This window comes from Armigeres subalbatus, chromosome 3, assembly GCF_024139115.2.
Source record: "Armigeres subalbatus isolate Guangzhou_Male chromosome 3, GZ_Asu_2, whole genome shotgun sequence".
Classification (NCBI taxonomy): domain Eukaryota; kingdom Metazoa; phylum Arthropoda; class Insecta; order Diptera; family Culicidae; genus Armigeres; species Armigeres subalbatus.
In genome coordinates, this window is record NC_085141.1 from 123,704,918 (window position 1) to 123,728,890 (window position 23,973).

The window sequence follows — 23,973 nt, forward strand, 5'->3', positions numbered from 1 at the left end:
CCCACACAAGACCTTCATCAGTGGAGTTAGTAGGTCTGGTCCCGTCAGTAACATAGAGTTTAGAGATACCTCTCCTACCCGCGCCGCCGCATCCCATACAATGCGCACTTTCCCTGGTTTGTGTGGGTTTTGCACTATACCCAGTGGAAGATACCAGACCCGATGTGGATCACAATTTTGCAACTCTTTTTTTGTGGCTTCATGCGCATAACCGCGTTCTAGATATTCATCGATCTGCTCAACGACTTTTGTTTTAAGTGCTGGATCCTTGCCCAGTTTCCTTTCCAGGCAAACTAGTCGACGTTCTGCCATTTGGTAGCTATTAGGAAATGCAAAGTTGTCGTTTTTCCATAATAGTCCGCATTCGAACCTTCCGGAATCGGTTCGTTTTGTAAACTGTTCCAACATCTGCCTAGCACGTTGATCCTCAGGTGACTCCAAAGGCAAAATAGGTCTCACTCCGATGGATTCCAAAGCGAAGTAATCACCAACAAGACTGTTGAGCATTTCGTCCGCCTTACAGTTGCACTTGTGAAACATCACGCGACCGGTAGACTGCTTTGCTTTTGCTCCACCTCCAAAGATGGTCCACCCCAGTCGTGTCTTAGCTGCTATCGGTTCTCTGCTGCGTCTCTCCCGTTTATCCAACGTTAACTTCAGCGTCGCATTATCCAGTCCTATAAGTATTCGAGGAACAGCCTTGGAAAAGCTTCGTATGGGGAGTCCTTTCAAATGGGGAAATTGCTTGCAAAGTTCCTCATAATTTAAGCTTTGCTGTGGTAGGCCCAGATTAGGAACTGTTTGCACCTCCGAAATCTTGTAACCTGGACCACCGTTGACACTTGAAATACGCAACTCCACTTGGCGTGATGCTGGCTCGGTCCTCGTGACACTTCCCGTCCATTGAATGCACAGCGAACTAACATTTCCGTTCAATCCTAGCTCCTCTGCGATGTCTTCTTCCACCAGCGTAAGATTTGATCCATCGTCCAAGAAGGCAAAGGTGAAGATAGACTTTCCATTACTAGAAAGAACCACTGGAAGCACTTTGAAAAGTACGCCAGTTTGACGAGAACAATGCGTCGATATGACGCCTGACGGTCCTGCTTGAGATACAGTGCAGCTTGGTTTGGTGTTCGGTGTATGCAGCAACTTATGATGAAATTCAGTGCAGCCGTCGATTTCACAGGATTTCTTCGACCTGCAGGGCCACTTGCCATGGCTACCCAAGCAATGTTGACATATATTCAACTCGCCGACTAAACGCCTCTTCTGGTGCACACTGAAAGCAGCGATTTTCTCACAGTTTCGAAGTTTGTGACTATTCTTGTTGCAAGCCAGGCAAGGTTTGAGGGTTATTTCGGTTTTAGTAGAGAACTCCTTTTTAGTACTTGCTGCGCTAGCACTTTTTCCTTCCACAGCGTGTGCGTTTATGTAACCACGTTTCTCCTTCCTGTTTCGCCGACTTTCGTCCTGATAACTATCGGTAGGTAGTGATACTTTGTAAGCAGCCGATTTGATGGAGGTAACGTATTCGCTAAACGCCTTCAGTGATACTTGGGGAAGGTTCTGCGTATGAAGTCCCCATTCTAGTCGTAAACTTGGTGGAAGCCTTCCTAGCTCCGATAGTAACATGGGATTGGATACATGGTCTTGCAAGTTCGCCCCTTCGATGTAGGTAACCAAGTCCCTTACTCTCTGCCAAAGGTTATAAGAGTCTCGAGTTTGTTAACATTGAGTTTCGGAGCATGTCGTATCTTCACTAGCAGAGCGTGAACTAACTGTTCCGGTCGACCACATTCATCTCGTAGTATTTCAATTATCTCTAGAATCGCCGCAGGGAGTGTTAGAATGCTAAAAACTTTCTCCTTGGCACAACCTATCAAGCTTTTTTGTAGCCTCGCAAGGTTCTCGTTCGGCTGAATTCCGCACATTGCCGTAGTAGATTCGTATGCGTTTATAAACATCGGCCACTCGAGCGGATCCCCCGAAAATCTAGGAAGCTCGCGCGATACCACTTGACGTGCTGCCAATTGCTGCGCACTCAAGACGCTTTCTGCTGCACGGTTCTAGTGGACGTTTCACCAGCCGCATTCGTCAACGGGTTTGTTGTATTTTGAGACATCCAAGCTGGTATTGTTTGCCATCCTGTGGGGTATGTCTGCTGATAGTGGCTGATCGGATGAGGAGCGTTGAATGGTGATGCGACTGGATGCTGGTTAAACACTGGAAACTGGTGATGGTTTGCTGCATTGCTTACATTAGCATTCTGTGGCCACTGTACAGGAATAGCTGGCTGCGATGTAGCGTTCCGATTCCCTGTTGACGGCGGATGGAAGACGGTTTGAAAGCCACCTAGTTGTTGCTGAGCTTGCTGCCACCTGCTCTTTTCCGGCTTTTCCATATTTCTGGCATCGGCTTGGAATCGACCTTTAGAATTCCCTTGTACAGAAATTTCACTTTCCTTCAACTCCGCACTTGGTAAAACTGACTCCTTCTGACCTGAATGAAATATCGGTGGAGGCTGTCGTTCCTTCGGATATGATGGATGTTGTTTCTGAAGATCTTGGTCGTTCGTAGACTGATGCAAAACTGGATTTGTTTGAGCAGATGCATGGATTGCAGTACTATAACTTACAGCACCTGCTTGACATGGTGCTGCTGGGGATCTCTGAACTAGCTGGCGCAACGATCGTTTGAGGAAGAGTATTGTGTACAGTTAGTTCAGAGATCCCCAGCAGCACCATGTCAAGCAGGTGCTGTAAGTAAGAGGTCATCCTTCGCAAGCTGTCAGAGACATGTCATCGTTGGCAATCAAAGCACCGCGTCCAAATGCTTCAGCGTCGACTCGTTGATGATTCGATCCAAAGGGCCTATTGCAGGCAATTCGCAACAACCATGTTCTGAGTATCCCCTGAAAATTTGAGCTCATTTGGATTAAAACTGATTTAGCACAAGCCGTTTCAAGTTTGCATGAAAATTAGTATGGGGAAATTTATTTTTTCATTATACTGTTAAAGACTCTTCCCCATTAAGCGTAGGTTAAAAGAAAACCTACATAGCTAAAAGGAATACTCAACAGCTTTCATCTAACGAGAATCGCATATTGATAAATCGCCCCAATAATTAGTAATCGATTTTAAGACAGGTTGCGAATCTTTAGTCATGATCGTTAAACTTATTTGAGGGCATCACTGAAATGTGCAGTGCAACATAGTAGCCTGAATTTGTGTGTGCTATCTTTCGCGCCACGAGCAGCAATGTTGCCTGTTGATGAGTTATGCAATTAGCTCCAGAAAACCACGGTATAGATTAAATTCGATTACTAATTATTGGAACGATTAATTAAGATGCGGTTTTCACTGAGTGAAAGCTGTTGAGTATTCCTTTTAGCTATGTAGGTTTTCTTTGAACATGCGCTTGATGGGGAAGCGTCATTAACAGTATAATGAAAAAATAAATTTCCCCATACTAATTTGCATGCAAACTTGAAACGGCTTGTGCTAAATCAGTTTTAATCCAAATGAGCTCAAATTTTCAGGGGACACTCAGAACATGGTAAAGAATCAGATGAGCACTGTGGAGCAAAATCGATTTTTTGAACCACCCTACTACATATATCCTGCACTATTCTAGAAATATATGGAGTGAGGTTTAAAGTCAACATGCATAATCAAAGTTCTATTGACTTGTTTCAAAAGTGGTACAATCTCTTTATGGTCCTTGTAATAGAATATGACCACAGCCTATATATCTCGCTTATTTTTTCAAAAGTACCTAAGTAACATTTTTTTTATGAATTAATTTTAATACAGCAATCAATAGCTTTTTCTGTTGATTGCGCTAATCAAATTAATTCATGAAAAAAATGTTACTTAGGTCCTTTCGAAAAGTTAAGCGAGAAATCTCGGGAGTGAGATCTTAAGGCGTACACCCGTAATCAAAGGTCTTTCGAGAAGTTTCAAATATGATACATGTTTTTTGTGGACCTTAAAATACTATGTGGCCTTGTCCCATTCATTTCCTGGGGAAATCTATCACACATAGGAATATGTACCATATTTGAAAAAGTCTGGTAGGTCATATCGGTTGTGTGCGCTCAATGTTTTACTTGCCAGAAAATGCAATGAATCATTGTAATTGGGGATGCGGGACGCAAAGTCAGTCAGAATAAAAACTAAATAGAGTTTATTACCAGTAACACAGATGAAACATTGAAATCGTTACATCAAATGCAATTCAGAAACCAAAAAACCCCACCCCCTGACCATTTATCTGGCTACACCACTGATTCTGACAACTTGTATTGTCATAACGGCGCCGGTCAAGCCTTATAGTCAGTTAGGAAAGGAGAGGAATGCTAGTATGTAGTACACTCAGCGAACTGGACTATCGAAATTCATAACTGGCGCCTTATGAATATTCGACTGATTATTCTACCAACAGTGCTTCTTATACGCAGTTACCTCTTCGAATACCCAACCATCGATGGGCGTGTGGTCTACATACCGGCCTCCCGACCCCGACGTCCATGGTTCGAACCCAGTCTGCCGCACTTCACTTTTTTTAAATGAAAATCATCATTCATAAGGCAACATATTGAAATTCATACCGATTCCTTGTGGCAAATTTCCATAAGGCGTTTTATTGAAAATCGTACGTCCATTTTCCTCAGTGTAGTAGTAGTGTTTATTATTTTTGTGATTTTTTCAGCAGTGAGCACGCATGTTGACAAAAAGAAGCGTCGAATTTGGTGCCGTATTACTTTGTTTAGCGATGAGAGGGATATATATACAGTGAGATGGAGATCGGAACATTTCCCCTAATTGTTGCGAACCCAAAACAGAAATCGCTCTCAATAGATAAGATAGATAACGAACAACAAAAGATATCTCAGTTACAAGATAAAGATTGTCGCTGTCGTCTCTGTCCGGAACATCTTTTGCTGGCGTAGGGTGCTAAATGCCAATGAAGAAAAAATACATACGATTGGACAGTTTGGTACCCAACATGTTTCGGACAGCAGAACAAAAGTAACCGAAGCGACAATCTTTATCTTGTAACTAAAATAGGGGGGCGGGTTTTGTTCTATTATTGGCAGGGGGGTTTTTGTCGACCAAATTTTATGAAATTTGGTCACAATATTCTTTGATAATATGCAAAGAATGTTTAGGCCAAATTTGAGCCTAGTCAGTCATAAAAAAACCCCTGCCAATAATAGAACAAAACCTGCCAAAGCCGTCATTCCCCCTATCTTTTCGAACAACGATAAAGGAGAGGCAAAAACCTCTTCGCATCATAACAAGCCATGAAATCGAAACTATCGCACTTGTATACAAGTTGAAAAAAAAACCTTATTCGGATAGGCGGCCTTCACCGAGAGGGTTTGATAAAACGCGTTGTTTTCGCTCATTTTATGTTGGGGACCATATTTTTTCGCACAGCTGTGTAAAACAAGTTGAAATGCATCGTCAGAACCGGAGACCCCCAAATTGCCAATTTGCCAAATTAAAAGAAATTTATTGAAGGCTCAGGAGAAACGTTCTGCTATAGTGGAGTTCTAGCAAATGTACGTTGCTTTCGTTGGTTTTAGCCCCTATGACGATGGACGGAAATACCTGCCGTGTCCCTACTCTTCATGAATTACTTCGAGAATTTCCACAAAACTCCTTTTGAATGTCACATAGAATTTCCACGCCCGGAAATTTCTCCAGATTTTTTTCTGGGAATGCTTACGGAAATTCAATTGCGAATTTCTCCAGAAAATACTTCCACGTAGTTTCCGAAACATTCGTCCAAGAATCCACCTGGAAAATCGTTTTCGAATTTGTCAGTAATACCTTCGGAAATTTCCCTTAACACTCCTTAAAAAAATCTGTTTCTCTTGTGCTTATCTACTTTGACAAATAGTGGGAGCCCATTTGTTTGGTTAATTCACGCTGAACATTCCAATGGGTCGGATCATCAATTCTACCTAGTTTTACTTTTTGGTTTCTAGAGCTTAAGAACAAAGCTTTTCATACCATTTCCAATACGTGTTGCTAGATTATTCATACTATTGCATTCTTAGCATAAAATGCTGAAGAAAACATTATTAAAACAAATTAAAAGTTAGAAGAATTATTTTGTGTTTGGACATCATGGAAAAGTTACCGAAAAAAATCTGAAAGAATTGAAATATTTCTAGGAGAAATTCGAAAAGAAATTCCTGTTTCAAATAAGAATTTTTTAAAATAAATTCTTGAGATAACTTCGGGCGGATTTTTCGATGGGCTTCTATATTCTCGACGGAATTACTAAAATTTGAAGTATTTTGAAATGGAGTTCCTTAAAAAAAGAATCTTTTCGAGTTTCCAAATTAAATTACTTGTCATAAGACAACACCAATGAAGAAGAAGAATATGAAATTGACTGAAAATATGTGATGGAAACTCATATGTGAATATGTACGTTATGTGGAAGATATTGATTTGAAAAATGTATTGGAGGTAACCACTTTCCCTTCGATGGGACTCGAACCCATGACCCTACAGTACGCTAGACTGGTGCTTTAACCAACTAAGCTACGAAGGACCTCCGTCGGCCTTCGCAACCTAGCGGCTACTGAACGAGCTCGAGATTCCCAAATTGGACGCATAGTCAAATCACTCGCAATCCATTTCTCAAGCCAATACTTCCACATGTGTATTGTACACGTCCACATTAGAGGAGCGTGAGTATTTAGAATGTCTGGCGGCTATACACATTCTTCATCAGCAACGGTACTGATCAAGTGAGGTTGTGTAAGCATTTGCCAGTCGGTCGTCAAGCTCAGACCCGACCGCATTGCGTAGGCAAGAGCACGCAACTCAGGTTCAGTTCAATCAAAGTTAATTGCCTATTTCCGGGGATTAAACCACCCGACTTGGACGTTAATTTACAATGTTATGGAAACTCATATGTGAATATGTACGTTATGTGGAAGATATTGATTTGAAAAATGTATTGGAGGTAACCACTTTCCCTTCGATGGGACTCGAACCCATGACCCTACAGTACGCTAGACTGGTGCTTTAACCAACTAAGCTACGAAGGACCTCCGTCGGCCTTCGCAACCTAGCGGCTACTGAACGAGCTCGAGATTCCCAAATTGGACGCATAGTCAAATCACTCGCAATCCATTTCTCAAGCCAATACTTCCACATGTGTATTGTACACGTCCACATTAGAGGAGCGTGAGTATTTAGAATGTCTGGCGGCTATACACATTCTTCATCAGCAACGGTACTGATCAAGTGAGGTTGTGTAAGCTCGTTCTCGAGCTCGTTCAGTAGCCGCTAGGTTGTGGTGAAAAATATTCATGCGGCGGCTCGCCGATTAATTTTCGACGGCGGCGGCGACGTGAGAAAATCACCGGCTGCGGCGGCGGCATGACGCAGCGGCACACATGTCTATATCATGCAGTAATCCATCTGGTACCATACGGTACAATCACACCATTCTGCTACACCACTGAAATAAAAATTAGCCTTACTAATCTTCACTTTCACTTTGTGAAATCCTGATTCAGGATTTAAATAACACTTTCTTCTCATTTCTTCACTCCGCAGCAAAACGAAGTGCACATATAAATTCAATAAGCCCCAATTCACTGAAAAAAAAGCCCACCACACGACCGCAACTACCGTCACTTGCGCGATAAATTCAATTGAACACTACTAAAGAAGAAAAAACAGTCAATATTCAGCTGATGTAACTGTTATTTCTGTTTTTTCTTCAAAACTATAACGAAATAGTAACAAACAACGCGAACCGCACGCCCGACCGACGACCGTGTTGACAAGACTTGAACTGTTCCATTCGATTTACCGGCCGTGGAAGGCAACACGAACCGCACGAAGACTCTGAGCGGGTGGTTAGTTTGCACGCTTAAGTTAATCAACACAGTTTTGTATACACATAACGGGCATTTCATGAGATAAAATTATTATGTGAATAGTAAATTAACCAACAATGGATCTCCTAGCACCTGCATTTCACTATTGCTACTATTGTGGTGTCAAATTGTTGATTCATTGTTATTATGGTTCCAGTTGAAATTAGAATGGACCGCAAAAACCGCCGCTATGAAATGAACAGATCGTGCCACCGTTGACATGTTCTGTCAAAAGCACATGAATAGAAATACATATGCGTATACAGTGCCGCCGCTGTTTTGATGCGGTGAGTGCTAAATGAGATACCTGGATTGACCCATTTCGATCTCGCGAAAACTGATTTTATTCGCGTTCAACTTATAGCGCATCATTGCGCACGTAGTACATATTGTTTGCAACCAGATGCGCAGTAATAAAACTTGCGACTAATAGGAGAAACATTGATTTTCGCGAGTTCAAAAATTAGATTTTTAGCTGCACAAATAATATCTGTTTAGATATTGCCGATTTCACCAATTTGAAGAGTTATGTGTAGATTGTGATTTGCCCGCTTCTTTTTCTCACACTCACTCTCATTTGTAGTCCCAAAAATTGTTTGTTTCTACAGAAACAGGTTTAAAAACTTTGAAACGAATTGAATAATGCATGTTTGATTCGTCTATTAATAATGACAATCGTTAAAGGATACCAGCAAAATACAGCAGTTACCCTTCCTGGCAATCTGAAATGAAACCTTGGGCCCCGAAGGTTACACAAAAAAAGCTAAAAACTCAACAGCGAAGATACCACAATTGGCAGAATTATTTGCTTCGTCGCATGAATCAAATCTCTTAGGCTAGAGCTAGACCCCTTTTGCTTTATTTTATTATGAGTAATAGATTGCTCAATTCAATATGAGGAGAATTATTGAGAGGAAATGGAGAATTCAAAGAATCTACCATCCTTTTTTGTTAATGCTCAAGGTATAGCAACGTGGAAACGAGACCTTCTGAAGGTTTTTCCCAGAACGGTGTCCTTGCAGGCAGAGTGTATGTAATTAAGAATGGCGACGATACTGTCAGAATTGGAACAAAATTCATCTGTCATTCCCATATAAAATTGTGTTCCAAACGAGCAGGAGACCTGTCAAATGCGGCACACTCTGCTTGCAGGATCACCACCGCTTGGCGGTATTTTACTTTTGCAAATGGGTCCAACCCAGGGTCCAACGTAAAACGGAGGCACATGTAACGGGATCAATAGGTACAAACAGCTCTGAGAAGTGCTGTTGAAATTAAAATAGCATTGGGTAGCATTAAAAACTTCCTGCAGCATTGTACATATTGCACAGAGAGAAGGGGTAACGATGGTAAAGTGAACAGGTGGGGTAAAGTGGGTAACGGGAACGGCTTGTTTATTTATTTACTAGCAGACCCGACGAACTTTGTTTCACCTAAAATTGATTTATTTTCTGATTAATTCTCTAGTTATGAAGAAATTTCTGTTTCATTTGTATGGGATCCCCCCTTTCCAAAGCGGGAAGGGTTCTCAAACCATCTTAAGATCCTTCCCCGGCCCCAAAAACCTCTGCATACAAATTTTCTCGCCGATCGGTTTAATAGTTTCGGAGTCTATAAGGTTCAGACAGACAGAAATTCATTTTTATGTATATAGAAGAAGAAGAAGAAGATTTATAGAACAACTAGGATTTAGCTAGTCGCGCTGCAGCAAGGTACCCGGCAGAACGTGGAACGTTATAGACGGAAGCGGAGTCAGCAGACCCGTCTTTTTTCAGGAGAAGAAACGCCGCCTGGAAGAGGCGGAGTGCGAGGAGATGGAACAGCTGTGCCGTTCTCAAGAAACACGCTTCGTGCCGCGAGCCGAAATGTGCAGGGATAAGGATGGGAGCATCTTGACGGACGAACGTGTGGTGATCGAAAGGTGGAAGCAGCACTACGAGAAACATTTGAATGAAGTGAAAGTGAAAGTCAAGGCAGCGGAGGAGATGACTACGTCAGTTCAGCGGACTATGGAAGCCAACCAGCCCCTTGAGGGAATTTAAGGATGCCATCCAAAAGCTAAAGACCAATAAAGCAGCTGGTAAGGATGGTATCGGGGCTGAGCTCATCAAGATCGGTCCGGAAAAGCTAGCCACTTGCCTGCTCAAATTGATAGTCAGTATCTGGAAAACTGAACAGCTACCGGAGGAGTGGAAGGAAGGGGTTATATGCCCCATCTACAAGAAAGGCGGCAAGCTGGAGTGTGAGAATTTTCGACCGATCACCATCCTTAATGCCGCCTACAAAGTGTTATCCCAGATCATCTTCCATCGTCTGTCACCATTGGTGAATGAGTTCGTGGGAAGTTATCAAGCCGGCTTCGTTGACGGCTGCTCGACAACGGACCAGATCTTTACTGTACGGCAAATCCTATAAAAATGCCGTGAATACCAGGTCCCAACGCACCATCTGTTCGTTGATTTAAAAGCGGCATACGACAGTATAGACCGCGTAAAGCTATGGAAAATTATGGACGAGAACAGCTTCCCTGGGAAGCTTACCAGACTGATCAAAGCAACGGTGGATGGTGTGCAAAACTGTGTGAAGATTTCGGGCGAACACTCCAGTTCGTTCGAATCACGCCGGGGTCTAAGACAAGGTGATGGACTTTCGTGACTGTTGTTCAACATTGCGCAAGAAGTCATGCGGAGAGCCGGGTGCCGCGGCATGCCGGGGTACGATTTTCAACAGATGCAGTTAATTTATTCGTTTCGCGGATGACATGGACATTGTCGGCCGAACATTTGCAAAGGTGCCAGAACTGTACACATGCAGACAAAGTACATGCTTGTTTTTTTTTCATGAAAGGGGTGGGTCTGCTGTCTCCGTTTCCGTCTATTGCGTTCTACGTTCTTCCGGGTTCTTTGCTGCAGCGCGACTGTCCACGCTGCGCCCTTCTTCTTCCGAATCTGTATGCACTCTTCGCCGAACCAACTCTAGTAGATGGTATGATTACCTGTAAACGTTCACACCATTATTGATCCCTTCGAACACTCCTCCTGCAACGCTACGATGCCGAATCTGCTGTCTTTCAGCACATCGACGAGGATCCGTGTGCTCTCAATGAGGTTGGAAGATTTGCAATTCAACGAACCGAACTTTCAGTTCCAAGTTTCACTGAAATTCGTAGTTTTTAAATATGCGCCCTCATAACCACTTAGTTGTACCAGCGCCCCCTTCAAAAATATGCGACTAAGTAGCTCATATTTTACGACGACAGGGCTGCCTATAATATGACTATTAATTCTTGTCTAGCTGTGCTATCTGGTTTGGAAATGTTTGGCATCGGTGCTATTCAAAAGTTTTGAAAAATAGTTTTTCACTCAATAGATAACACAATAAATATTTGCGAAACGATTTACTTAATTTGTTTTTTTTTTCATCAAACATTTATCAATACATATCTGTTCAACCCTTTAGGACAATAGGATCGACAAATATCTGTAAATATTATAAATTTATACAGAACACATGAAAATTTCACATAAAATGCACTTTGATGCTTATTTTACCCCAAAATCCTTTGCATTTTCAGATTTTACCAGCAAAATACATCTAGTGCCTTTCTGTGCACCCACAGTGAAGAGATAAACACAATTTTAGAACAATGCCTTAAGGATAAAATAATGAAAAATGTGATATTTGAGTAAAACGAATAAGCCCTTGATCTTCTGTAAGTTGTTCGTAAAGAAAGTTATCAATTTTTTCCACCTTCTAATGCTCTATCCAGTTAGAATCCGAATAATTTATTGTATTGCAGCGGCACGTAAAGTTACCGCTGCAAGAATTATTTTTCAGCGGTTTATCTATCTAGGCGCTCACTTTCCTAAACATAATCCACCCAACTGCTCGCAGTTCCGGCCCTTCGTGACATTTTGGGCAATAATGAAGCGGAAGCTTAAGAAAAGTGGATAAACAGCTCGGGACGCGATTCAAATGTGGAACAAATGTGCCAAGGAAGTTGTCTCCGGAGGTGTGCAACGTTTGATGAGAGGAATAAAGAAGAAAGTACGAACTGTCACTAGAAAACTAGAAATAATTTGCATTACCTTTGTTTTGATGTATTAACCTTATTTTTATATCAATCCGTTACCTAGGTACAGATGTTTTATTATTCCGGATTCTAAATGGACATAGCTTTAAATCGGGTTTCCCCAGTGGGTGCTGCAAATTTTATGTTAATATACTGTTTAAAGTCAGCAGAAAACAACAGTTTCCAGCAGTTTGAAACATAGTTCGCACCCGTTCAGATACGACAGGAGTATGAACGGACCCACATAGTTCAACTTTCTTGCAAAACGCCTGACGTGACATTGATTGAGGTTTGAGCTCTGCATCCCAATTTCCACAATCAAGGTTCGACCCATGAGGTAAGACGGTATCCACTTTTCTAAATCTACTTTCGTAGCCTAGGAGGGACAGTTTTGCAAAAACCATCTGAATTGATATTGTTAATCGCAGTGATGAAATCGGTATAATAGAGGTGGTTTTAGAGAGCTCGAGTGATAAACAGGCGCAAGTTTAATTACCGTGTGTAATGTTCACAAATACCGATGGTATTATCACAGACAAACAGACATAACACATTGAACATTTACTCATCAAATACATCGTCGTTCGAACACTAACGACATCTGTTGATTTCAGTTAGTTGGGCAAATCGCGAACCAGATGGCGGTAGTGAGCAAACGTCAAACTCAAGCAAAAACGATGCGCGCGCCACGAGTGATCGATTGGCCAACTAATGATTATTTGATTTGGCCAGTAAATCAGTGAATGATGGAAATTTGACGAGTGTTATGTCTGTTTGTCTGTGGTATTATGTTATTCGTGATACCTTAGGCTTATTACATGATATTTTAATATTCTATTTAGCTTTAAGGTGGTTATACAACAAAGCCACAAATCGGCCATCTTGGAGACCACGTGCTTTTTCTAATGATTTTTCAAGAGCACGAATTGAGAGAACCACAACGCCCGTGGGGCTGAAACATTCGTAGATCGTTTGATTACTTATGCTAAACAATCCACTTCAATTTCAGCATTGTACGAAAATTATTATGGTAGATTTGAACTTTTGATAATAGGAGTAGAAAACCGCGTGGTGAATTTAAAATTCACCACTTGGTTTGATTGTATAATCACCTTAAGGAACATTTTTTTTATATTATTAAATTATCTTGTGAATGATTTTGGTACAAAAGGCCAAGTTTTATGGCAAGTGTTAGGTAGTCAGATTTTTTTTTGCATTGAAACCCTTATCGACTCCAACACTACTTGGGGATTTTGTATTCTTATGTATATTCCGTCAGAAAATTATTGAACTCTTTTAGTGGAATGTCTTCATCTGTAATAAGAGTTTATGAATTGTCCTTCACCAGAGAAAGTTTCCTTCGGTGAGTAGTCTTCTACTTTTGACAGTTTCTTCACTAAAGACCATAATGAATTATTAAAACCAAAATTAATCAGTTGTATAATCATTTTAAATACATTATTAACTACAAAAAGATTCCGTGTGATCTATTCCCATCGGCAATCGGAGCGTACTGCCTTTGCTAATTTAGTTTTACTAGTCAGCTGTAGTAGCGGTGGTGATTTGGTTACAGGATTCTGCAAAAAAAATAGCTTGTTATGTTACAAATCTAAAAATGTTACCTTCAGGAAAACTTAGTGTGGATTGAATCGTTTCGATAACAGGTATAACACAATCCATTAATCAATTTATTGATGCCCTATCATTTTCAAAGCGCACATATAACCTTTCGAAACGATAAAAGCAAAAATGCCATTAAATAGACTGAAATATCTACCATTTATGTTATCTATCCATATCTATCTTTTCTTCATTTCAGTTGCACCCACCGATTCGCGACCAACGAGTGGTGGTAATAAAGATCCATCCAATACAAAACAACACGTCCCGGCGCAATTGGTAACCCCACCTCGCAACGTTGTTCAGTTCGTTGTTGCAGTCGTTGCTGAATTTAAGTGGATGCAGTGAACAAATAAAAAAAGAAACACCCAAAACACGAATATATTCTCCGAATCCGGAATCCGGAGTTTGTGTGCCGTGTCGTCGTCGTCCTCGTCCTCGTCGTCGCCAGGGTAGCCCATTGAATGGAAATAATAGATGAGGGCACTGTAGCGAAAAATAATCGTTTCCAGAAGCGATCGTGATAATTTGGAAAACTGTTCTCGAAAGCGTGTTTCGAATCCGGTGCACGGTTGCAATTTGGAGTCCGGCTGAGAATGTTTCCTAAATAACCGAGACAAGAACGATTCGTTTGATTGAGGTGAGTTGCTTATGTAGTTTATTTTATTAGACTTGCTAGGAAAAAGCTGTCCCGACACCACAGTGTTCGATTTTGTCGATTTCACGATTAAAACTGAATAACTTCTAAACTATTGATTTTGGATATTTGGTGTTCTATACAAAGTTTTTAGGCATAAAAAGACTCGTATTTTGATGTAATGAGTAAATTTCTTTTTCTCAGCTCTATCTGATTGAAGTGTTGAAATATGAACCTTTTTTGCGAAGCACACTTTGGAAATAGTTATTGGAATATAGATTTCTTAGAAGATTTTTTACATTTTTATGATCTTCTCCAAAGGTGTTTAATATATTGTGATTACAAGAAACGTATTTTTTTCTGAAGATCGTAAGCTTCTGTTTTTGAAAATAAAAGATTTTTTTTAAATTTTATTTTAGGTGGAATTTTGCCTAAAAAAATCCAATGCCAAATGGCGCAGCTAGTTTAGATGGCATCAGTAAGTATCGGTTTTCTACTTTTACTAAAACGTGGAAACAGTTTCAGGCAAGAATGTGTAGGATAGGTTACGCGAAAAACAAATGTCCAATATTGCCACTAAACGTGAAAGCCACTCTTGCCTAACACAGTTTTCACATTTTAGTTGTAGCAGAAAGCCGAACTAGCTAGTGTTTTTTATTGCCACGGGATAAAAATAATAACTGTGGAGAAGTTCTTAAGAATGTAGTAATTCATCTTAAAACAAAGTATTTAAAAAACTGTTTTTAAGGTGGGTTTCAAACATTTTTTAATTAACTACACTATGACCCATTTTCAATAGGAACCAATGGGACAGGATTCCCCGTCGATGGCAACTTGTTGCGAGTCAATCGATTAAGAATAAGTGCCTAAAAATGAGTGAGTGTTTTTTGCGCATTTACACACACATAAACGCCACATAATCACGCACAGACAGACATCATCTCAGTTTGTCCAGCTGATTCGATTGGTACATAACACTATAAATGGGTCTTCAGGCCTCCTATAAAAGTTTGTTTTTGTAGTGAACATATTATAGTATACGAGAATAATAAAAACAAAGTGTTTCTCGTTCAAGTTAAAAAGAGTTGAATCCTGAAGAATTTCCTGTGCAGGAGTTTGGAAGAATTCTGTGAAAGAATGTAAAAAATCTCCTGTAAAAATCCAAAAAAAAAACTCGTGGAAGTTCAGAAGAATATTTTTTGAAAATTTGGAATAAATTTCCGTGCAAATTTGGAAAAAATCCCTGTGAAAAATCTAAACAAATTCTCGTATTAGTTCCCAAGAATTCCCCTTATTTATTTTTATTAGTACACCATCTTCGACCATGTCGTACAGATTGCTTCCTTAATAGCTAAATTATTCTAATTCTCTAATTCTAGCACTAAACACATTTTTCGATAGAATAAAATCGAACTTGTTACAAACATCGCAAACACAAATCAAAACAATTATTGTAGCCAAGGTTTGTTCTGTGAAAAGGGATTACAAATATTTAAAGGCGAGTTTCACAATATGCGTGAGGGAACATTCCATCGTACGAGCTCCAATAGCTCGGGGCAATCCAGATTCCCTGGAGGTCGAGGATAAACAATCTCTGTATTTTTAAGGCGCCTGGCGAAAGCGTTTCCAAGTCGATCAGATTGCAATGACTTGGATAGCTCGGGAGGTTGAATGGGTCGTTCCAAGGTAGCTGTCTTAAAGCAAATCTCATGAAAATTTTCTGAATTCTTTCGAGTGCCAGCGTATGGATCAGGTAACATGGAGACCAGACTGATGAAGCGTATTCTAAAATGCTCCGGACCAATGAGCAAAACAGTGTTTTTATACAGTAAACATCGCTGAAGCCGGCAGCATGACGACGGATAAATCCCAGCACAGTGTATACCTTAGATGTTATGATGCTGACACGTTTTAAGCCGTCCGGTCCAATGGAATAATGCTGCAGGATAGCGTTGGCGGAACGTGTGAAAGTTATGACCTTGCATTTTTTACTGTTTACGCGCATGCCGTTGTCGCCACATCAAACAAGCAAGCGATTAAGGTCGTCCTGAATAACAGCACAACCAGCACGAGAGGCAATTAAGCGGAAAAACTTCAGGTCGTCAGCATATGAAATCTTGCTTGATCAAATCACCAAACCGTGATCGTTTCCGTAGATAACAAATATTAGAGGACCGCGGACGCTGCCTTGAGGTAAGCCAGATGTCATGGAAAAAATATTGGAGCGCCTGCAGTTCACCGTCACAAAAGCCTTGCGATCAGATAGGTAAGAGTGCAGCCATTCTGTGATCCACGCTGGGAATCCTATGTGATTCAGTTTGTCGATAAAAATATTATGGGGTACAGTGTCGAAGGCTTTTGCAAAATCGATATTTATGGAATCAACTTGTCGCTTGGCTTCAAGCTCTCGAGATATAGTTGGCACGTAACACATCAAATTTGTTTTTGTTGAGCGGTTTTTCATAAATCCATGCTGGCAGCTCGACATAATCGGTGCAGCGGCTCTATATAATCGTGCGTGGATCAGCTTTTCGAAAACCTTGCTAAAAAACAGCAGAGGACAGTTGGTGACGCAATTTCGGCTTCCAGATTTAAGGATCGGTCGGTCTTGGTCTTGGTCTCGGTCTTGGAGCGAGCGGTTGAACACTGCAGCAATGGGGGTTGCTAACGGTGGTGGTGGTGCAATTCTTAATAAAATGTAGGAGGGAGATGGTCTGTTCCTGGACCTTTAGATGCGTCAAGATCATCCAGAGCTGTTCGAATCTCATCAGGGGAAAACTAAAAGCATGGCAAGCTGATGTTGTAGGAAGATATTTGACCAAAACAATTCTGTCGTAGTAGTTTCATTAAATTTCACCAAACTGGGGATTTATTTATTTATTTATCATCAGACTAAGGCCGGAGTGGCCTGTGCTGCACATAAAAGACTTCTCCATTCAGCTCGGTTCATGGCTGCACTTCGCCAACCACGCAGTCTGCGGAGGGTCCGCAAGTCGTCCTCCACCTGATCGATCCACCTTGCCCGCTGTGCACCTCGCCTTCTTGTTCCCGTCGGATCGTTGTCGAGAACCATTTTCACCGGATTACTGTCCGACATTCTGGCTACGTGCCCGGCCCACCGCAGTCTTCCGATTTTCGCAGTGTGAACGATGGATGGTTCTCCCAACAGCTGATGCAACTCGTGGTTCATTCGCCTCCTCCACGTACCGTCCGCCATCTGCAACCCACCATAGATGGTACGCAACACTTTCCTTTCGAAAACTCCCAGTGCGCGTTGGTCCTCCACGAGCATCGTCCAGGTCTCGTGTCCGTAGAGAACTACCGGTCTTATAAGCGTTTTGTAGATAGTCAGTTTGGTACGACGGCGAACTCTATTCGATCGAAGCGTCTTGCGGAGTCCAAAGTACGTACGATTTCCAGCCACTATGCGTCTCCGAATTTCTCTGCTGGTATCGTTATCGGCGGTCACCAGTGAGCCCAAGTACACGAATTCTTCAACCACCTCGATTTCGTCACCACCGATAGAAACTCGTGGTGGGTGACTCACATTGTCTTCTCTTCCTATCATGTACTTCGTCTTCGACGTGTTGATGACTAGTCCAATCCGTTTAGCTTCGCTTTTCAGTCTGATGTAGGCTTCCTCCATCCTCTCAAAGCTACGTGCCATGATATCAATGTCGTCGGCGAAACCAAATAACTGGACGGACTTCGTGAAAATCGTACCACTCGTGTCAATCCCTGCCCTTCGTATTACTCCCTCCAAAGCGATGTTGAATAGCAGACACGAAAGACCATCACCTTGCCGTAACCCTCTACGGGTTTCGAAGGGACTCGAGAATGCCCCTGAAATTCGAACTACGCACATCACCCGATCCATCGTCGCCTTGATCAACCGTATCAGTTTATCCGGAAATCCGTTTTCGTGCATTAGCTGCCATAGCTGGTCTTGATCGATTGTATCATATGCGGCTTTGAAGTCGATAAATAGATGATGTGTGGGCACGTTGTATTCGCGGCATTTCTGCAATACCTGACGTATGGCGAACACCTGGTCTGTGGTAGAGCGTTCACCCATAAATCCCGCCTGGTACTGCCCCACGAACTCTCTTGCAGTTGGTGCTAGTCGGCGGCATAAAATTTGGGAGAGTACCTTGTAGGCGGCGTTCAGCAATGTGATTGCGCGGTAGTTGCTACAATCCAGCTTATCGCCCTTTTTGTAGATGGGACACACGACACCTTCCATCCACTCCTGCGGCAGAACCTCATCCTCCCAAACCTTGGTAATCACCCAATGCAGCGCTCTAGCCAGTGCTTCACCACCGTGTTTAAACAGCTCTCCTGGTAGTTGGTCAACTCCAGGGGCTTTGTTGTTTTTCAGCCGGCCGATCTCCTCCTGGATTTCCTGGAGATTCGGAGCCGGAAGTCGCATGTCCTGCGCGCGTGCTCCTAGGTTCATTACCATACCGCCACCGTCGTCTGCCATATCGCCATTCAGGTGCTCTTCGTAGTGCTGCCGCCACCTTTGGATCACCTCACGCTCGTTCGTAAGAAGGTTCCCGTCAAAGTCCTTACACATATCGGGCTGTGGCACGTGGCCCTTACGTGAACGGATTAACTTCTCATAGAACTTTCGTGCGTTATTAGCGCGGTACAGCTCCTCCGTCTCTTCACGGTCTCGATCTTCCTGCTGGCGCTTTTTCCTCCGGAAAATCTAGTTTTGTCTGTTCCGCGCCCGTTTGTATCGTGCCTCGTTCGCCCTCGTGCGGTGTTGCAGCAATCTCGGCCATGCTGCATTCTTCTCCTCAACTAACTGCTCACATTCGCCGTCATACCAGTCGTTTCTCTGATCCGGAGCCACCGTGCCTAGTGCAGCGGTTGCGGTGCTTCCAATGGCGGATCGAATATCTCTCCAGCCATCTTCAAGAGATGCTGCGCCTAGCTGCTCTTCCGTTGGGAGTGCCACTTCCAGCTGCTGCGCGTAGTCTTGGGCTAGTCTACCGTCTTGTAGCCGCCCAATGTTAAGCCGCGGCGGACGACTCCGACGCGTGTTGATCACCGTCGAGAGTTTTGAGCGCAGACATACTGCGACGAGGTAGTGGTCGGATTCAATATTCGCACTGCGGTAAGTACGTACGTTCGTGATGTCGGAGAAGAATTTACCGTCGATTAGAACGTGGTCGATTTGGTTTTCCGTTACTTGATTAGGTGATTTCCATGTGGCCTTGTGGATATTCTTACGGGGGAAGAAAGTGCTTCGACTACCATTCCGCGGGAAGCTGCAAAGTGTATGCATCGTTGGTCGTTGTTGTTCGACACGGTATGCAGACTATACATTTCTCTCCTTCCTACCTGAGCGTTCATGTCACCGATGACGATTTTGACGTCCCGCAGTGGGCATCCATCGTATGTCTGCTCCAGCTGCGCATAGAACGCTTCTTTCTCGTCGTCAGATCTCCCTTCGTGTGGGCAGTGCACGTTGATGATGCTATAGTTGAAGAAACGGCCTTTTATCCTCAGCTTGCACATCCTTGCGTTGATTGGCTGCCACCCAATCACGCGTAGGCGCATCTTTCCCAGCACTATGAAGCCGGTTCCCAGCTCGTTGGTGGTGCCACAGCTTTGGTAGAAGGTAGCCGCTCGATGCCCACTTTTCCACACTTTCTGTCCTGTCCAGCAGATTTCCTGCAGCGCTACGACATCGAAGTTGCGGGGATGTAATTCATCGTAGATTATCCTATCGCAACCTGCGAAGCCTAGCGACTTGCAGTTCCATGTTCCAAGCTTCCAATCGTGATCCTTAATTCGTCGCCTAGGTCGTTGCCGATTGTATCGAGTCGTATTATCTTCTATGTCGTTCGTAATAGTTGTTTTTAAAGGCGGCTTATTGGGCCTGCGCAAACCTCCTGTCTCGTCGGAGGGCCGTCGTGTCAGGGCTGTTTAGTGTCCTACCTAACACCAGGACCAAACTGGGGATTAGGGTGGCTCAAATTAGTATGGGAAAAACTTTTTCCAATTTTTTTGATGGGCCGCCCTCTTATTCGGTTCTATTTGATGCCCTGATGCTCTGGACAAAATTTCAGCCAAATCGGTCAATGTTTGGGTGGTGCTAAACTCGTTGGAAGTTTATATGCAAAAATGTATGCAGAAACATCCAAAAACTGTAAATTGCAGCTGGACGGCACAACTTACGAAAAAGAACTACGATACTCATTCAGATTATGAAGAATTTAATACAGAATGTTATGCAGAAAACCGCGAGAAGATTAGAGTTTGCCCGGCTTAGTTATTAGCATTTCTCTGAAGTGCGGTTTGAGCAAATTTCGTTTCTTTTACCTTTGAAAAGAAATAAATTCACCCCTACAACACTCCAGTAAAATGCTAATATCTTTGCCTAATAAACTCGAATCTTCTCGCGGTTTTCAGCTTAACATTCTGTATTTAATTCTACAAGAACTGAATGAGTATCATTGTTCTTGATCGTAAATTGTGCCGTCCAACTGCAAATCACTGTTTTTGGATGTTTCTGCATACATTTTTCCATATAAACTTTCAACGAGTTTAGCACTGCCCAAGCGTTGACCGATTTGACTGAAATTTTGTCCAGAGCATCAGGGCACAAATAGAACCGAATAAGAGGGCGGCCCATCAAACAATTTGAAAAAGTGTTTTTTGAGCCACCTTACTGGGGATGCTGTTGTCATTCTTCCTCTTTTTGATGTAGTTCCAGAAACGGGAAGGATTTTCCTTCACAGAAGCTTGAACGTTGTGCACATAGTTTTCGTGGGCAGCAGAAAGAATTGCTTTATATTCCAGCTCAAAATCACGAAGTCTGTCCCTGTCAGAAACGTTCTTTGTTACGAAGTATCCGCTAAGCAGCTTGCGGAGATTGTTGCGAAGGTTACGTAGCTCAGGAGTTCACCAAAGTTGATTAAAATCAGACTTTGAGGCACGCTTCTTCCGAGGAACATGTGTGTTGATAACTCCAAAGAGAAGTTCGTAGAGGGCATCCACTGTATCAGACCGCAGAGATGGTGTCCAATCGATGTCGTCAAAAGTAGAATTAATCAGATTGAAGTTGCATGCCGAATAGTCATATATAAAACAGTCTACGTCGTCATGTAATGCTGGTATAACATTCTCGTCAAGAAGCACGATGATTGGTTAATAGTGCATATCAATAGGCAGTAGCGGAGACGTTGGCTCAATTGTATCAACGATCTCAGGGAGAGTTGTAAATATCAGATCGAGAAGCCTTCCTATTATGTTTACAACATGGTTAACTTGCATCAAGCCATTGGTAAACATTGCCTTCGTGAAGTTTAGCTCAGCGCAAGGCTCAATGTCAGTGGAAATGTTGGAAGGGACGTACCTGTTGATATCAACATCGAAATTCCAGCGCAAATATGGAAGGTTATAGTCACCCATCGATAGAACTATATCAGACTCAGAGGAATTGACTTAATGTGGGCTGCGATTTGTTCCAGTTCAACCGAGTTGGCTAACGATACACATTCACTTTCCAGTGAATTGAACTGCGACCAAAACGCCACCACATCGTGAATGATGACTGGTTAAATCGTTGCGATCACAACGGAAAAATGTGTAATCGGCAGAAATTTCGCTACTTTTGATATCTTCTCGTGGCCTCGTTTCCGTGAAAACTATCACGTCATAGTCACAGATGGATAACGCCAAACGAAGCTGACTAATTTTTGTGCGCAACCCTCTTACGTTCTGGTAGTAAACAGATGTCATATGGTTTGAGGAATGCCGAGCGCTGATAGGCGTAACTGGCAAAGGCGGTGAATCGTGGTTTAGTAGCCTGCTGCAGGTGACAATTGATACATTCAACGAAATCAGTATCACATTCACTAACTTGATGAGCCACAGCACATTTCGGACAGCATGCGGTTTCTTGCAATGGACAGCTTTGTGTTCGTACTCGGAACAATTGAAGCAACGCTTGATATCAGTTGCTTCGATCGCTCTACAGCGTTCCCAACCAATGTTCACTCCTTGCCTGTTGATGAGATTATCAAATCCACGGCATCGGTCTCCAATGTAGCGGACATGGATCGCGCGTCGTTTTTGATCATACGGATTAGTTTTAGATTTTGGTTATCTATTCCGTGGTTCTGTTTTTTCAGCCTCGGGATTAGCTCGTCCGCATTCATATCCTTACAAAAACCGATTATTCTGATTCTTGGTCCTACCAGCTTTTGTATTTCAACGTCGTACTTTCTTCAGAGGCAGCGCTGGCTAGCTTCAACACGTGTTCCCTCGACTCATATCTCACAGAAAGGAAGATTCATTCGTGGAAATTCCGAAGAATCGGCCGTAGAAAATCCTGTTTGCTTCCCGTAGAAATGATGATTTTTCGGTAAAAAAAAAGATTTTTTTGCGGAAGCTTGACCCAATTTCTAAACATGGAAAATCGTCCCGTTGAATATTTCCCGCTCACATTTGTAAGCACTTTTCATAGATATTTGGAAGAATTTATCATATAAATTTAGATAATTTTAAATTTACTTTAAAATTTCCATCAACCTTTCATCGCCGTGACATAAGTTCTTAGAAAACCTTGCTAAGAACCTAAAGTAGGTAAAAAAGTCTGATTTTATCGGGATCCCAATACACATACATGTCCTTAAATCCGCGAAGAACAGAATTGAGGACACCGAACACGCAATTTCACCACAATATGGTAATTTCCACTATTTTTTTAGTCCAGTGTAAAGCCAAATAAAAACATTCTAATTGGCATAAGTATTTCAATGATGTTTTGTTTTCAAATCAATTGTGTTAGCAGTTTCTATGCTATACAAAACTCCTTGCATTTTATCAGATATAAATGTAATTTATGAATGCGAGCTATTCTCACTATCGCTAAGAGAGATTGCATTGTTTCCAAAATTCAATTACAGCCAACGGTCCGCCATGTAACGCCGGTCAAACAATGTACGAAATCCAATCCTCGTCCCAATTGACTTCTGGTTGGATCCTTTGTTTTCCCGATTCCAAACTAATCCAACAAATTTGCCAAAATCATTGCCGTTTCTGACACTTTCACAGCTTTGCGGTTACCGCGCCGCCACCCCCCGCAGCAGCGATGGAAATTCCGGTGCGGTGCGATTTCCTTTCGAACAATGTAAACAAAAGCTCCGGCGTGGCAGCTTTCCAAAAGACGCAGATCATGATGGTCCATCCGAACAAACAGGACAATGAATTTGCACAATTTTAATGCACGGTCCCGGAACAGACAGCAGCTGCCAACGTGTTCAGACCGACCGGACCGGAGGATGGAATTTGTCAGCTCAGCAGCTGTGCTGTGCAGTTTTGTAGTGAATCGGTATCATTCTTCTGCTTATTGGCATCCCCCACTGGGACATTGCCGCCTCACAGCTTGAGTATTTTTCAAGCACTTCCACATTTTTTAACTGCGAGGTTTCTAAGCCAAGTTACCATTTTTGCATTCGTATATCATAAGGCCAGTCGATAATACTTTATGCGCAGGGAAGTCGAGAAAGTTTCCATCCCGAACATTTTCTAGAATGGACCGGGAATCGAACCCAGCCACTTTCAGCATGGTATTGCATTGTAGCCGCGAAACTCAACGCACGGCTAAGGAAGGCCCCCTGAATCGGTATCAAAATGCAAGTGAAATCCTCCACCACAACTAGGCTCGTGGAAAGATTTACAGCACTTCAGAAAACTTTCATATTGGTTTGA

At 42.4% G+C, this 23,973-nt stretch overlaps 1 protein-coding gene across 2 annotated transcripts in view; it reads left to right on the top strand.

Annotated features, from left to right (window-relative positions):
* LOC134227613 (octopamine receptor) overlaps positions 1-23,973 on the top strand; it is a 170,258-nt gene that overhangs the window by 22,386 nt on the left and 123,899 nt on the right. The window contains exons 1-2 of one of the 2 annotated variants that reach the window (XM_062709229.1): positions 12,121-12,324; positions 13,807-14,247. The gene's annotated coding sequence lies outside the window, so the exon portion shown is untranslated. Of the gene's footprint in view, positions 1-12,120; positions 12,325-13,806; positions 14,248-23,973 lie in introns of those variants that run through there. The other variant, XM_062709228.1, reaches the window with a different exon arrangement.